A 14,659-nucleotide genomic window follows, 5' to 3' on the forward strand; every position below is an offset into this window, starting at 1 on the left:
AAAAAGTCTCGCTCTGTTGCCCAAACTGGAGTGCAGTGGCACAATCTTGGCTCACTGCAATCTCAGCCTCCTGGGTTCAAGTGATTCTCATGCTTCAGCCTCCAGAGTAAATGGGATTACAGGTGTGCGCCACCACACCTGGCTAATTTTTGTGTTTTTAGCAGAGATGGGGTTTTGCCATGTTGGCCAGGCTGGTCTCAGACTCCTGACCTCAAGTGATCCACCCGCTTCAGCCTCCCAAAGTGCTGGGATTACAGGTGTGAGCCACCATGCCCAGCCAGACTTCTTAAAAATAATATTTTCTGTATAAAGCAAGAGTAAGAAGGTGGTCAGGAGACTTATCAGATTGAAATGATCTCCATGAAGTCCCAGGAAGTGAAAGGAGACTTCTCACTTCCCACTCAGCTCTCCAGCCCGTGAAAACCACCCATCCCCATCATACATACTGCAAGGTAAACCTGAAGTCCAAAGTCCTGACAGCTTCTCACCTTTTATCCCCCAGGAACTGTAGTTAATAACAGCCACCCTGTATTAGTCCGTTTTCACACTGCTATAAAGAATTGCCCAAGACTGGATAATTTATAAAGAAAGAGATTTAAATTCCACACGTCTTGGGAAGCCTCAGGAAACTTACAGTCATGGCAGAAGGGGGAGCAGCCTCATCTTACACGGTAGTAGGAGAGAGAGACTGTATGAGAGCACAAGAAAAACTACCATTTATAAAACCATCAGATCTCGTGAGAATTCACTCATTATCACAAGAACAGCATGGGGGAAACCACCCCCATCATTCAGTCACTTCCCTCCCTTGACATCTCAGGATTACAATTCAAAATGAGATTTCGCCAGGCACAGTGGCTCATGCCTGTAATCCCAGCACTTTGGAAGGCCAAGGTGGGTGGATCACCTGAGGTTCAGGAGTTCAAGACTAGCCTGGCCAACATGGCAAAACCCCATCTGTACTGAAAATATAAAAGTTAGCCAGGCATGGTGGCAGGTGCCTGTAATCCCAGCTACTCGCGATGCTGAGGCAGGAGAATCTCTTGAACCTGGGAGGTGGAGGTTGCAGTGAGCAGAGATCGCACCAGTGCACTCCAGCTTAGGCAATAGCATGAGACTCCATCAAGAAAGAAAGAAGAAAGAGGAGAGGAGAGGGGAGGGGATGGGAGGGGATGGGAGGGCAGGGGAGGGGAGGGGAGGGGAGGGGAGGGGAGAGGGGATATGGGTAGGAACACAAAGCCTAACCATATCACACCCCATTGGCCACCCACCCACCTCCTCCTCCCAGAAGCTCTTCCCTCCCTGTGAGTTGGCAGGTGAACTTCTGTTATTCCTTTCTGGCCACATCTCCCACCTCCTTTACTCTACTCTCTTCCTCTGGAAACTAAACATAAGTACTTCACAAGGCTCTCCTCTTTTCCTTAAAAAACTCACACTTTTTACACCTTCAACTCTCTCCTCCATACAGATGATTCTGTATTATCAGCTCACCGCTCACTTCACTCTTGAGTCCCAGACTCAAATTTCCAACTACCTGCTAGAAATCTGCACTTCATTGGCCCATGGGTATTTTAAACTCCACCTGCTCAAAACTGAAAGCAAGACAACCCCCTGAAAAACTGCTTCTTCTGCACTTTCCACTCTTCTGTTCCTTCATATGAAAAAATATCCATATGAAGTACAGCACATATTCTCATCCCTGAGTGTACCATCCCCACTGCACGCAACTCAAAATGTCCATTCTCCTTAGCTGTTTTCTAGTGCCCATGCCACTGGTTCTGAACTCAGGGGATTATCTGCAAGCATAAGTTCCAAGGCCCCATCTGCAGGTTTGCAAACCACTGCTCTCCGACACAACATTTTCTAGGTGAAATCAGACCAAGGGAATGCTTATACCACATCAGACAGTCCCCTGTTAAACTGTTTTCACTGGGCTGTGATTTGTTACGATACCCTTGGCTGCTTGAAGGCTGCTACAAACAGGCATATGATTAAAACTGCTGTTGTACTCATGCCAGAGGCGTAGCTAAGCGTGTTAACATTACATCACAGAGGGGGCCTTTTATGAGGCAGGGTCCCTGACTGATGAGCAAACAACCACAGGAGGGTCAGGCGAGAGGCCCAGTGGAGGGTAACACACACAGAGTTCAGTGACCTCCTTGTTCCTTGAGGAGAGAGGACCTATTCCTATCTAAGGACATTCCCGGAAGGCAATGGGTTTCAAACAACATCCTGGAGACTCATCTCAGGGAACTAAGCAGGTAGGAATGGAAAGGAGGAAATGGGAGGGGAGAGGAAGTCAGTCCGGGACCCCCATCCTGGCTTCAACCAAAAGCTTCACTCTCATATGCCTGATGGATGGAGCTGCAATGTTTTTGAACAAAAGATTCCATTTGAACAAAGAGCTCTGGGTTCTGTAACTTTAAGAGTTTGGGTCTGGTTTTTTTTTTTTTCCTTTTCATTTGTTTGGTTTTTGCCACATCAGAATTTATAGAGAATTTAAGAGTTTTAAAACTATAATTAGGCCGGGTGTGGTGGCTCACACCTATAATCCCAGCACTTTGGGACGCCAAGGCGGGCTGAGGTCAGGAGTTCGAGACCAGCATGGCCAACATGGTAAAACCCCGCCTCTACTAAAAAAAATTACAAAAATTAGCCAGGTGTGGTGGTGTACACCTATAATTTCAGCTACTCTGGAGGCTGAGGCACAGGAACCGCTTGAACCCTGGAGGCAGAGACTGCAGTGAGTCGAGATGGCGCCACTGCACTCCAGCCTGGGTGACAGTGAGACACTGTTTTAAAATAAATAAATAAAATAAAACTACAAATATAGAGGAGCAGACAGTGGCAAAGCAGATCAAAGACAGACTTCAGAAGGCCTTGAACTCTAATCTAAGGCATTCAGATTTTCACCTCAGGCTAATGGGGACTCGCCAAAAGCTTTTGTGGAAGGAACAGAATGGTGAAAGCAATGCTGAACAGAGACTAACTTGGTTACAGAGTTCAGGATGAAGACTGGAGTTGGAAGATAAAACAGAGGCACCAACTGCCAGGTGTTTTCTATAACAAGGGCCTCAATCAGGTTTTCTTAAGGAAAAGATGCATTCCATGAAGTCAAATATCCAAGAAAGAGGTATGCATTGCATACAATACTTTATTTGATCCTTTCCACATTCCCCAGGGGTGTATTCCTGTCATCATTGGAGATGAGGAAATAAGGCCCTGAGACTCAAGTCATTTGTCCAAGATGACATAGTGAGCAAATGACTAAACTGTAATTCAATGCCAAGTCTGTTTTTTGTTTGTTTGTTTGTTTTTAATTGAGACAGAGTCTCACTCTGTTGCCAGTGTGGAGTGCAGTGGTATGCAATCTCGGCTCACTGCACTCACTGCAATCTCCACCTCCTGGGTTTGAGCGATTCTCCTGCCTCAGTCTCCTGAGTAGCTGGGACTACAGGCATGCGCCACCACACTAATTTTTTGTATTTTTAATAGAGACTGGGTTTCACCACGTTGGCCAGGATGGTCTTGATCTCTTGACCTCGTGATCTGCCCTCCTCGGCCTCCCAAAGTGCTGGGATTACAGGTGTGAGCCATGGCACCCGGCTGTCTGTTAAACTTTTTACTGTACTGTATGACCTCCAGCCATCCCAATCCCTTACCTGGGCATTCAAGACCTTAAAAAATCAGACGTCTAAAATGTGTGCATTTTATCATATGCGAATAATACCTAATTTAAAAGTTAAGCTGATCCTCAAAACACTTATTTTCTTGTTTTTTTTTATAGTAGTCATCCTAGTGGGTGTGAGGTAATATCTTATTATGAAACCTCATTTGTTTTTAACTTTTTTGTTCATTAGTATATTTAAGACTATAAATTTGCCTTTAAGTACTGCTTTAGATGTATACAAATTCAATCATGTAGTATTTTATTCAGTTCTATTTTTTTTTCAGTCCAAATGTTATTTAATAGTATGCTATCTAATCTCTAAATAAGCACGACTTTATTTTAGCCGTTTTTTAAAAAATATTAATTCTGTGATGACATTGCAGTTGGAAAACATTGTCAGAATGGGATTGATTCTTTGGAATTTACTGAAGCTTCCTTTGTGGCCTAATATGTGATCTATTAACTGCAAATGTTTTAGGTATAATCAAAAATAATGTTTTCTGTTTATGTTGTGTACACATATATATTTATTTGAGACACAGTCTTGCTCTGTCACCCAGGCATGATCTTGACTCACTGCAACCTACACCTCCAGTGTTCAAGGAATTCTCATGCCTCAGCCTCCCAAGTACCTGGGACTACAGGTTTGTGCCACCATGCCTGACTAATTTTTGTATTTTTAGTAAAGATGGGTTTCCACCATGTTGTCCAGGCTGGTCTCAAACTCCTGGTCTCAAGTGATCTGCCCACCTTGTCCTCCCAAAGTGCTGGGATTACAGCTGTGAGCCACGACACCAGGACATGTATTTTTAATTGTATTTTTGCCCTTTCATATCCATGAATGAACGTTTCCAACTGCAACTGTTAATATTTGTACTTTTTCTATGCATCTATATAGTCAAGATTGTATTGTAAGGTGTTATATGTTTATGATGATTATTTTGATTTTATACTGTTCCTTAAACATTTTTAAACCGTGAAATATAATTTACATGAAGAAAGTTTATAAATCTTATCTACATATTTAAAGCAATACTTATAGACACCCATATAACCACCACTAAGGTCAAGAAATAGGCTGGGCACGGTGGCTCACACCTGTAATAGCAGCACTTTGGGAGGCCAAGATGGGTGGATCACCTGAGGTCAGGAGTTCATGACTAGCCCAGCCAACATGGCAAAATCCCATCTCTACTAAAAATACAAAAATTAGCCGGGCTTCATGGCATGTGCCTGTAGTCCCAGCTGCTTGGGAGGCTGAGACAGGAAGAATCACTTGAACCCAGGAGGCACAGGTTGCAGTGAGCCAAGATCACGCCACTGCACTCCAGCCTGGGTGACAGAGTGGGACCCTGTCTTAAAAAAAAAAAAAAAAGAATAAAATATTGTTAACTTTTTTTAAATTAACAGTTTTAAAAATAAACCCATCTTTCTAACCTTTTCTGGCACTAATCCACCTTCTCCACCAACCCTTCCATATACCTCACGCTTCTTCGGGATAAGGCTGTTACTATGCACTAATTCTGCTGTTCATTGCACCCAATCATTCTGTTTGTTTGTTTGTTTGGACAGGGTCTCACTCTATTGCCTAGGCTGGAGGGCAGTGGCACAATCTTGGCTCACTGCAACCTCCGCCTCCCGGGTTCAAGCAATTCTCCTGCCTCAGTCTCCCAAGTGGCTGGGATTAAAGGCACTCACCACCCCATGCTCAGCTAATTTTTGTATTTTTAGTAGGAGACAGGGTTTCATCATGTTGGTCAAGCTGGTCTTGAACTCCTGACCTTGTGATCCTACTGCCTTGGCTTCCCAAAGTGCTGGGATTACCGGCGTGAGCCACGCACCCAGACGCACCCATTTTTATGGCTTCTCTTACATCTAGTGATGCCTCTCACGTGAGGGTCCCTTCCCCACCTCCCCCGCCAAAAACCTCCCCAGGCTTCAAACTGCAGCTAAGTGGTACCTCTGTAGAGTGTCCTTCACTCTCTCCTCAAGAGGGAACTTCTGCCTCTCTATTCTCTGTATCTTCACACCTTTTTAAAAAATTACTCTTAAGCCAGCTTTCATATTATTCTCATATTGTGGTTATTTTCTTTGTCACCTATTATATATAAACTCCTTGAAGACAGGACAAGGGTCTTAACCTCTGAATTTTCCTTAGCTTGACTCAGTGGGAGGCATATGGTAAGTGCTCAACCAATATTTTAAAGAAATGAATAGAATCTCTTCTTTAACCCAGTTATGTTTCATTAGTCAAGATAGCTAGCATTTTTTCCCTTTAAAACATCTCTTTGGCCGGGGCGCAGTGGCTCATGTCTTAATCCCAGCACTTTGGGAGGCCGAGGTGGGTAGATCGCCTGTGTTCAGGAGTTCAAGACCAGCCTGGCCAACATAGTGAAACCCTGTCTCTACTAAAAACACAAAAAATTAGCTGGGCGTGGTGACATGCGCTTATAATCCCAGCTACTCAGGAGGCTGAGGCAGGAGAATCGCTTGAACCTGGGAGGTGGAGGTTGCAGTGACCCGAGATCACGCCATTGCACTCCAGCCTGGGCCACAGAGCGAGGCTCCATCTCAAAAAACAAAACAAAAACACATCTCTTTATGTTCATTTCTTTTCCATTTTGATTGCTGCTCTGCAGAAAGAGAGAGAGAGGAAGGATGGAAGGAAGGATGAAAGGAAAGAAAGGAGGAAGGGAGGAAGAAAGGAAGGGAGGGAGGGAGGGAGGAAGGAGGGAGGGCGGGAGGAAAGGAAAGAAGAAGGAAGGAAAGAAACTACATTTAGATCCCCTTCCCAGACCAATTACATGAGAATTTCTGGAGAAGGAGTCCAACATCCTTAATTTTCTCATGTGCCACCAGGATTGAGAACCACCACTTTTTTGGTCCCTTTTAATTTGACCAGTTTTATCTCTAAACCTCTAAAACAGGGAGGGAGGGAGAAAGGAGGGAGGAACCCAGTGGCTTTCAGGGCACGTTTCACAGGCCCATCCAATCTATTCAGCTACTTCTTCCAACAGGTGCCTCTGCTCCTAGGCTCCTCCAGGTCCCACAGACACACTGTGCTCCCATCTTTATTCCCTGCTCCTTGCACCTGGATATTTCCCTTCTGCCCTCCCCTACTCACACTCTAACCATCCTTCCAAGCCATTCCCTCCTCCTCAAAGTTTCCCAGACCTCTGCTATCATCCCTTTCTAAATCCCTGTGTTGAAATAAGCATGATGGCCATAGCTAATAACACTGTATTGAATGCTGGAAATTGGCGAGGAGTGTAGATATCAGGTGTTCTCACCACACACACACACACACACACACAAAGGTAACTGTCAGGAGATGGATATGTTAATTTGCTTGACTGTAGTATTCATTTCACTATGGATATGTATTGCAAAACATCACGCTGCACACTTTAAATATATACTACAAAAAAAAGAAGTAAGACCTTCGAGTTGGCACAAAATCTAACACAATGGACTTATCCCCACCACCAGTCCACGCACTTGTCTCTCTAAGATCACAAATTCCCTGAGAACAGCGACCATGGCTAAGATTCTGTGGCCACAACCCTGGCCTCTTACCCTGTGGAGAGATGGTTTGCTAATTGAATGCTTTTTCCAGAGGAGGCCCTTTAACCTAACCCTCTCCTGCCACAGAGTAAATGAAGAAACAAGAAGGTTAAGTGACTTATGGGAAGTCACACATCTTGACCCAAATCTAGCAACCTCAAGGCTCTTCTCTGGTTGCTTATTCACAGCCATCTGTTTTTCTCATTCTCTCCACTGATTCCCCCTCAGGAGCGACAGAAGGCCCTTTACCCTCACCTTTCTCTCTCAGCCTTAAGAACTGTATCTTTCTCAGTGATAGGTCACTCAGCTGCCGTATTTGGTGGCAGAGCCCAGAGACCAGCACAGAACCTCAGCCCTCAGGGCAATTCAGCTGCTGCGGTTTTTTTCTGAAAGTCCTTCCCTGAAGAGTCATTCTTTGTGAGGGAGGGGGGTGGGGACCTTTCTGGAATTATTGCTGACATACACACCAAAGGTTGAGTTTGTCTTCTGGGTTAAACAGAGGAACTATGGCTCTAAATTGGCCAGGAAGAGGCTTCAGCTGAGGCTACAGGAGGGCAGGCCACCAGGGGAGTATAAAAGAAAAAAGCAGGCTGGGCACAGTGGCTCATGCCCGTAATCCCAACACTTCGGAAGGCTGGGGTGGGCAGATCACATGAGGCCAGGAGTTTGAGACCAGGCTGGCCAACATGGCAAGACCCTGTCTCTACAAAAAATATAAAAATTAGCAAGGTATGGTGGTATGCACCTGTAGATCCAGCTACTTGGGAGGCTGAGGTGGGAGGATAGCTTGAGCCCAGCAGGTCAAGGCTGCAGTGAGCCGTGACCATGCCACTGCACTCCAGCCTGGCTGACAGAGCAAGACTCTGTCTCAAAGAAACAAAAATGAAAGAAAAGAAAAAAATATATAACAGTCAAGTAGAAGCAGAAGCTTCCACCAGTTTGGAGGAAAAGCAACCTCTATAAACCAATGTGAAGCCAGGACAGGCAGGAAAGAGCACCTCTTGGGTAGAGAGGCTAACGGGGGCCCTGGAATTCAGGCCAGGAGCACATGTTTATGAGAGAATTAGAATTCTGCACTCCAGCAATAATGACTCTGTAATCCCAAGTCACTGGCAGATGTTAAAGTGATTTCCATCCCCATGAGGTGCAGAGACACCAGGAATTCCCCCTGGATTTCTTCCTGGGCAAGGCTGTTGCCAAGGTCCCCAACTAAAGGTAGAAAGGGTGACAGTGGCCAGGGGAGTGAGAAAGACAGCAGGGGCCGGGCCCACACAGGTGGCCGCTGTTCCCATCTGCAGCAGTTAAGGCTTTGATTAGCAGCCCACAGCAGCCATGGCTGGGGACGGCCACCTCCCACCCGGGCACAAGCCGAAGGACACTTGTGACTGGGGACAGCTGCAGATGGTGAGTACTCTCATGCCCTGTGTCTTTCCACATTGGCATCTTCACTATCGTGTATACCCCTATTCACACCTGGAACCACTCTGCTAGTCCCCAAGAGGAAGTTCAGACTGTTAGAATGAGATAATTTCAGAGCTTTAAATGGCTCCCATTTATGAGAAACTGGATGAGAGAGCAAAGCAAAGCATTCACGACTCACGTGCTACAGATGTTCAAGCCAGGAGAACTAGCAGGAAAGGGTTCTTTCCAGCCTCCACTCTGCCATTTACCAAGTATGTACCAAATATGTGGGCCTGGGCACTGTGGATGTGGCTCACCATTCCCACATCTGTAACATGAGGGGGTTGAGCAAAACGACTCTTTGAAAATAGCCCAACAATTCTGTAGTTACAAATCCTCATTTCACAATCATTAGGTGAGGGCTCCAATCACACAGCCAGTTGGGTCAGAGCAGAGCTGGAACCTGCCTCCCTGGATATGGCGCTTCTCTGCCCTACCCGACATCTCCTTCCTTGCACCTGTGATTCCTAGCCACCTGCTGTCAACAGGAGTGGCGGGAGGAGGATCCTGGAGCCATAGGCTAGACAAAAGGCCCCAAGATGCAGGCTGCAGGCTGCAGGCTACGTGGGAAATTTCCAGATCCCAAGAGAAGGCCACTCTGCTATTTGTCAGAGCTCCCCCATGAAACTAATGAGAAGTCAAATTACATGGGCTAACTAAAGACCACTCAACTCTTATCTGTATTATTTGAATTTCATACAATCAAGCAGACATTTCAGTATGACTTAATTAAAAACTGAATAGAGTCTTAAAACTTCTATCATTTAGGTTTTTTTTTTTTTTTTTTTTTTGAGACAGAATCTCGCTCTGTTGCCCAGGCTGGAGTGCAATGACACAATCTCAACTAACTGCACCCTCTACCTCCTGAGTTCAAGGAATTCTCCTGCCTCAGCCTCCTGAGTAGCTGGGATCACAGGCGTGGGCCACCACACCCTGCTAATTTTTGTATTTTTAGTAGAAACTAAGTTTCACCATTTTGGCCAGGCTGGTCTCAAACTCCAGATCTCCAGTGATCCGCCTGCCTCAGCCTCCCAAAAGTACTAAGATTATAGGTGCGAGTCACCACACCTGGCCTAGATTCATTTATTTTGGCTTAAGTAATATTTAATAGGTAAATCACAGATATCCCATTGGAGGAACATTCTCACATAACTCCTTGTGGATAATAAGCACATCTAACATTGAAAGAATGCCGTGTGCCAGGAGTTTTGTAGATGTCATTTCATCTCATGCTTAGGGGACGTGTGGCTGTTACCAGCACCTTATAGATGCGAACACAGAGGGGTGGAGAGTGAGGTCATTTATTCATCCACACAGGGGAGGTATGGGGCCAGGATCAAACCCACGTGTGTTCGATAGACTGACTTCACAGTCCATGTCCCCGATCCCTTCACCACACTGTCTCTCGGTGGGTATTTACACCTGGCATTAATATGTCTCTCTAACACCATTACTGAAGTCAGGTTTTGACAGAGTAAGGAAGATAAGAGACAACATCAGAGCACCTGGGCTCCAGGCCCAGCTGCACCACTTATTACTTAGACGTTAACCTGTATGAACTGCAGTGTCTCATCCAAATAAGAATGATTCTAGATTATTGCTCACAGAACTGTTGTGAAGATTAAATCTCAGAACCCATGTACAATGCTCAGTGCAATGCCTGGTATATAATAAGCTCTCAACGAAAACACATAATCATGGTTCAGGACACCAAAGATCACCTGGGCCCCCATCACAGCACTGCTGCTGGCCAGCCCTGGATTGAAGCACCATGCTCCTGGGCTGCCAGCTTCTGCAGATTTCAGCTACCCTGAACATTCCCTGCCTTAAAGGCAGCTTCCAGAAAGAGCACAGTTGATCCCAAGTTAAATTGTCAGGTAGACGACCAGCTGCCATTCATATGGAGCCGAGTGTGGATGCGTGGATAAGTTAGAGGATGAAGCTCTCCCTTTAGGGTCACACCACATGCTCCCCAGCAAACTTGAGGACTGACTACTACAGAATCCGTGAGTGTTCTGGCTGGTTTAGAGACCTCAGTTACCCCAGTTGCCCGTGCTGACAGCAGCAATCTTGATGCGCCACCTGAGTGAGGGTTCCACTCAGCTGTATATGATATGAGTTAAAATAGTTTTAAATTTATAAGTGAGTTTTTCACTTTTGTGTCTTAAAAGGCAAAGGAAATGACCTCAGTTTTTACTTTTTCAAAACAAAGTCCAAAAGGTATAGACTCTCCAGCACCATCTCCAATGGCATATTTCCATAAACCCTCTGCATAGGCATGCCCAACCACTCGCCACTCTGAAAATATATCGTGCTTTCTCATCCCTCTGTGCCTTTGCTCTCACCCTCCCTACCTGAGAATGAATCACTTCCTTGTCTCCGTTGAAGCATTTGGTTACTTCTTCCTCGCTTTCAGACCTTTTGTATAAGACGTCACTTATGTCTTCCTACTAGACTGTAGACCACATTGAGAGGTGACAACGTGCTAGCACAGCCCTCGCTCTGGGCGCCTCCTCGGCCTCGGTGTCCACTCTGGAGGCACTTGAGGAGCCCTTCAGCCCTCCACGGCACGCTGGAAGCCCCTCTCTGGGCTGGCTGAGGCCAGAGCCACCTTCCTCTGCTTGCCGGGAGGTGTGGAGAGAGAGGCGTGGGCGGGAACCCGGGCTAGGCTCGCGGGCCGGTGTGAGTTCCGGCGGGCGCGGGCGCGGTCTTGGCGGGCCCAGCACACGGAGCGGCTGCCGGCCCAAGGCAGTGAGGGGCTTAGCACCCGGGCCAGCAGCTGCGGAGATTGCGCTGGGTCCCCCAGCAGTGCCGGCCCGCCGGCTCTGCACTCAAATTCTAGCCGGGCCTTAGCTGCCTCCCCGCGGGGCACGGCTCGGGACCTGCAGCCCGCCATGTATAAGCTCCTCCCCTTGCGGTGAGCTCCCGCGAGGCCTGAGCCTCCCCGAGGGGCGCCGCCTCCTGCTCAGTTGCGCCGGGTGCTGTCGACAGCCCAAGGGCTGAGAAGTGCAGGCGCCGCTGGGAACTGGCGGGCAGCTCCGCCTGCAGCCCTAGGGCAGGATCCACTGGGTGAAGCCAGCTGCGCTCCTGAACTGGATGGGGACTTGGAGAACTTTTATATCTAGCCGGAGGCTCGTATGTGGACCAATCAGCACTCTGTGTCTAGCTCAAGGTTTGTGAATACACCAATTGGTACTCTGTATCTAGCTAACCTAGTGGAGACTTGGAGGACTAGCACTCTGTGACCCTGTGTCTAGCTCAGGGTTTGTGAATACACCAGTCAGCACTCTGTGTCTAGCTCAGGGTTTGTAAATACACTCTGTATCTAGCTAATCTAGTGGGGACTTGGAGGACTGGCACCCTGTAACCCTGTCTCTAGCTCAAGGATTGTAAACGCACCAATCAGCACTCTGTCAAAACGTACCAATCAGCTCTCTGTAAAGTGGACCAATCAGCAGGATGTGGGTGGGGCCGGATAAGGGAATAAAAGCAGGCTGCCCGAGTCTGCCAGCGCAACCCGCGCGGGTCTGCTTCCACGCTGTGGGGGTTTTGTTCTGTGCTCTTTGGGTCCACGCTGCCTTTATGAGCTATAACACTCATGGTGAAGTTCTACAGCTTCACTACTAAAGCCAGTGAGACCACGAACCCACTGGGAAGAATGAACAACTTCAGACGTACTGTCTGTAAGAGCTGTAACACTCACCACGAAGGTCTGCAGTTTCACTCCTGACGGCGAGACCAGGAACCCACCAGAAGAAAGAAGCTCCAGACACATCTGAACGTCTGAAGGAACAAGCCCCAGACACACCATCTTTAAGAACTGTAACGCTCACCGCGAGGGTCCACGGCTTCATTCTTGAAGTCAGTGAGACCAATGAACCCTCTAATTGTGGACACAACGTGAGGACAAGAAGCGCCTCCTTGTCATCTTTGTGTCCACCAGTTTACTAGAAAAGCTGAAAAAAGGAAAGAGGGTGGTTCTTAAGGTGTAATGCAGACACATTTTCTGACTGCAATTGCTAGCCTTCCAACCTCATGATAAATATCAGGTCACTTGGCTAACTCACTCTTTCACGTATTGTAATGCATCATTATAAATTGCAGTAACCAAGATATTGACATACATTGTGATGAAGAAGAAGAAGTTTGACAACTTTAAACATTGCTTTTTCTTCCTTATCATTTTAAATGTGTTATTTAAAATGCTTTTGATGCTTCTGATGCACTCCTTACTGATATTTATTGCTTTCTCTGCACAAGCACAAAATGCTGGCTCACTCTCAAATTCAATGTAGACCTGGGCAAAGTCATTAAATGCTGTGAGCCTTGGGTTTTTCCCATGTACTGTAGTAAATTCCCCTTGTTGGGATTGTAATTGCAGGTGGTAATCAGAGAACACAGAGCCCCCAGAATGATTTTATGGGATTTCAGGCAGGCCACAGGCCAGCCTGGAGAAAAAGCAAGAAGAAGAACTGGCAATACGAGGGCCTTACCCGAAAGTTATTTCTGAAGAGAAACAATGGTAAGAACTTGCAGGAATCAAATTAGTTCGGATGTAGTAGGCAGAATTCTTAGACCCGTGTTATTTAAAAATAATGATTTTACCAATGTGTAGTCAGAAATTGTTCAACATAAGCTTTCTGGTATTCCACAGTCATAATACCCTAGCTGTTCGGACAACGCCTTCTCTCTCGCAAGCTCTCTTTTTTCATTCTCTTTAAATCTTCTCCCATTTGGCTTCCCTAAATTAATTTTTTGTAGCCAGACCTTCCATTTTATTGCGGTGGTTTCTTTTGTGTTTCCTATTGCTTTCTTTAATGACTTTTAATGACCTGAGACATCATTGGCTTCCTTTAATTTTCCACTTCCTCCAAGTCAGTTGATAGCACATCCTACACTCTGTGTTTACAAGTATCAGAGAAGGTAGCAATTTTTTTTTCCCCTCATCTTCATGAAGGGCTGCCTGAATTCTTGACAGGGCCAGGTAGGATGTAAACGTGGTTTTCTACATTGCTAAGAAATAACAGGCGAGTCTAGATACCATGAGAGCTAGCAACCTGAAGAAGTCATGTGTTCTTTCATTTATTTACTGTGTATGGTATTGGGTGCACAAAAAGCATGGAGCGAGGTGCTTCAGGGTGTTTAGCAATGAGCAAGACAAAGACACTGACAAGGAGCTTTCATTCTGCAAGTGGAATAAGACAGGAGCTCAAACTGATACCAACAGGTAGCATGAAATAGGCACCCCAGAGAGGGACACAGAGCTATGGAAAAATCAAATGAGGGAAAGATTCCATCTTATCGGGAAAGACTTGGTGGAGGTTCAGGTCAGTTCTGGGAATTATGAGTTTGAAGTCATTGGGGCATTCAAGGGAAGCATGAGCAGGCAGTGGGAACCTGGGACCGAAATCAGGAAGAAAAGGGTGGGTAGGATATAAGGGGTCCAAAGTCTTTTGGAAGAGGTTGTCATGGCTGGAGCGGTGGGGGGCTCACACCTGAGATTCCAGTACTTTAGGAGGCTGAGGCAGGAGGATCACTTCAGCCAGGGAGTTTGAGAAAGAGATTGTCCTCAGTTCCCTAATTCGTGTTCTGGCTACTGAGATACTTTCACTCCTACAGCTTCCAGAGCCTGGTGCAGCTGAGGCTTTTAACTGAAGACATGTTCTGCTGCAGCTGGCTCATCCAGGATCCACCATAAGGGACTTCTGCTTAGGCGAAATTGCATTCAGTTTTTAAAAGAAAAGAGGGTCAGGCACTGTGGCTAAAGGCCTTTGGGAGGCTGAAGTGATGGGGTCGCTTGAGCCCAGGAGTTCAGCAACAGCCTGGCCAACATTGTGAGGCTCCATCTCTAAAAAAAATAAAATAAAAATTAGCTGGACACAGTAGTATATGCCTGTAGTCCCAGACACTCAGGAGGCTGAAGTGGGAGGCAGAAGCATCACTTAAGCCCAGGAGTTTGAAGCT

At 46.5% G+C, this 14,659-nt stretch overlaps 1 protein-coding gene across 1 annotated transcript in view; it reads left to right on the top strand.

Annotated features, from left to right (window-relative positions):
- Positions 1 to 2,170: 2,170 nt before the first annotated feature.
- CDYL (chromodomain Y like) overlaps positions 2,171 to 14,659 on the top strand; it is a 245,141-nt gene continuing 232,652 nt past the window's right edge. The window contains exons 1-2 of the mRNA XM_025383477.1: positions 2,171 to 2,261; positions 13,077 to 13,217. The gene's annotated coding sequence lies outside the window, so the exon portion shown is untranslated. The remainder of the gene's footprint in view (positions 2,262 to 13,076; positions 13,218 to 14,659) is intronic.

This window comes from Theropithecus gelada, chromosome 4, assembly GCF_003255815.1.
Source record: "Theropithecus gelada isolate Dixy chromosome 4, Tgel_1.0, whole genome shotgun sequence".
Taxonomy (NCBI): domain Eukaryota; kingdom Metazoa; phylum Chordata; class Mammalia; order Primates; family Cercopithecidae; genus Theropithecus; species Theropithecus gelada.